The following is a 2,571-nucleotide window of genomic DNA, read 5'->3' as shown; positions in this document are numbered from 1 at the left end:
TAATGGACATGAGTTTGAGTGGACTCTGGGAGTTGGTGATGGACAGGGAGGCCTGGCGTGCTACAGTTCACGGGGTGGCAAAGAGTCGGACATGATTGAGCAACTGAACTGAACTGAACTTGAAACCACCAACAATGAACAAAAATTAAAATTCACTCACACTGCTGCTGTTTCAAAATTGCAGTGTTAGTTTTTCCACACTCCCCCACCCCCCTGTTTGTAAGGAATAAAACATTGCATCTGGTGAACAGCAAAGTTTTCACTACACCTCAAATGTAGAACATCTATGAAGCTGAGGAATGTTGGCTTTTTAAACAGAAGCAGATTAAAAAAAAAAAAAATGCACAGGACTCCTTTAGTTCTTCACTAGTCTTAGAAAACTCTCCAGAAGACTGTTTCATACTATATACAAGACAAAAAAAAAAAAAATCTTGCATTAGAATTCTTCACTATTTGCATACTGCTTCACACTGTTCTGTACCAAATACTGTGCATTCTATATCTGGGCTTGTGTTCCTGTAATGGTAATGGTCCGATCTTCAGGTCCTTCAAAAGGCTCATAAATTTTGATCAAAGCTTGTGACTAATGATGAATTTGTTTAATTCACCTTTGCCAATAATAAGTCCAGCCAATTATTTGGAAATAGTTACTTGTGTAGTAATAATAAGTTCACAAAGATCACCATATGAACCACAGACCCCTGCATAGGAATAATCATATCCAGAACCACCCTGTGGTTCATAAGCCATCTGATGGGCTCCATGTATCTATCGCAGGGTCCCAGGTTTCATCAGCACTGAAGCCAACCATGCCATCATATTGGTCTCCAGGTCTTCCTCTTCTGTCCCAGGCCATCAGATCTCCTCCTCTAGGTGGTGGTGGTGGTGGTAGAAGAGGAAGATTCCAAGCTCTATTACCACCTTTTCCTCCTTATCTGGAGGGTGCTGTAGGAGGTCCTCAACGAGGGCTCACATCATCATAACCTCTTCTGGAGGGAGGCACTGGACACCCACCCCAACCAGGCAGCATTATGTCAAAATCACCTCTTCTCCCCATGGGAAAGCCCACAGGACATCCACAGCAGTCATCAAACATCATTGTAAAACCACTATAATCATGGGTTTAATCATAAAATTTGGGATCATGAGGCTGAGCCTGTCCTTTGATGGGAAACTCTGATATAATATCAAGGATGATCTTTATGCACTCTACAGCCCTATCAGGTTTTCCTCCGATAAGAACGACTCTGTCAGTAGATTGAGGACAACATTCTTGGGAAAGCTTGATTGTTGTCTGAGTGTTCTCTCGAGGTTCTTTGATTTTAGCAGCTTTGACTCCAGTAATTCCTCCTGCCAGACTCTGATGAATCAACAACTTGCAGTCAAAGTCGCTTCCTTTATAGTGTTGGTGATTTAAGCATTCAACAGCATCAGATTCGAGTGGGAGCTGGCCAGTTGCAGTGGGTGATGGCAACTGCAGGCCCTCTTCCAAGGTAGGGATGATTTTCTACAGAATTTCTCCTATCGTTTCTGTATCAGTATTGATACTCAATATGCACTCCAGGCCACCGCTGTCTGCAACTGAAACACTGGCATTGTAGTCTGTATGGAGAGCCTTCATATTCTTGCCTCCTTTTCCAATCACTGCCCCAGCATTCTTGCTCTGAAGCAAAATGCATAATTTAACCATCTCATCAGTGTTTTTAGATCTTTTAAAAGCTTGTTCCTCTTCCTCATTGTCAGCAGGACGTTTACCAAATTCGCCATTGGTTTCAATGTTGGGAACAAAGGTTTCCTCTGGCTGTTCAATTTCCATTTTCTTGTATTCAAGGGACACACCAATCTATAGGCTACAAATAAGCAGGAAGTTGGCAAGACATCGATGTCGGGTGCGGCAGAGAAACAAAGGTTAATGGCTCTGTGGTGCTTTTGCCTGAAGCTCCTTCCTCTTTTATCCTCCATTTTTTGATTATTATGAATAATGCTACTATAAGCATTCATTTATACATCTTTGTGTGGACATATGCTTTTATTTTTCTTGAGCAGATACCTAAAGAGTGGAACTGCTTTGGCATCTGATGTATTTGTGTTTTAATTTTTAAGAAACTACACAAATCCTTTCCAGGAGGGTTGTGCTATTTTAAAACCCACTACCTAGGAGAGGGGGATGGAACAGATCCTTCCATAGTATCTTCAGGGGCATCATGGCCCTTGCCCACACCAGGATTTTGGTCTCATCTCCAAACCTGTGAGAAATAAATTTCTCTTGTTTTAAGCCACTCAGTCCTGTAGGTTTTTTAATTAATCCAAGGAAACTAACACAAAAGGGGAGATCACATGGGTCAGGCGACCGTTTTTGAATTGGTAGCACTGAGAGTATACTTGTATGCTAATAGAAATGCCTCAGGAGAAAAGAAAGTCTGAATATGTAAAGAAGAGGAGCTTCAGTGTCTGCTTTGACAGGAAAATACTTGGAGATCATCATTCTGTCCTTACAAGAGAAAGGTCAAACTAAAAATAAGCAACTTTTCTTGGAATCATCAGAGAACTGAGGTCACAGGGTAAATCCCC

At 41.7% G+C, this 2,571-nt stretch overlaps 1 pseudogene; it reads right to left on the bottom strand.

Moving 5' to 3' along the window:
• Positions 1-436: 436 nt before the first annotated feature.
• LOC122422365 lies at positions 437-1,816 on the bottom strand (annotated as a pseudogene).
• Positions 1,817-2,571: the final 755 nt, after the last annotated feature.

Source organism: Cervus canadensis, chromosome 19, assembly GCF_019320065.1.
Source record: "Cervus canadensis isolate Bull #8, Minnesota chromosome 19, ASM1932006v1, whole genome shotgun sequence".
In the NCBI taxonomy this organism is placed as follows: domain Eukaryota; kingdom Metazoa; phylum Chordata; class Mammalia; order Artiodactyla; family Cervidae; genus Cervus; species Cervus canadensis.
The sequence above is the reverse complement of the archived record's forward strand: the minus strand, read 5'-3'. Positions and strand labels throughout refer to the sequence as shown.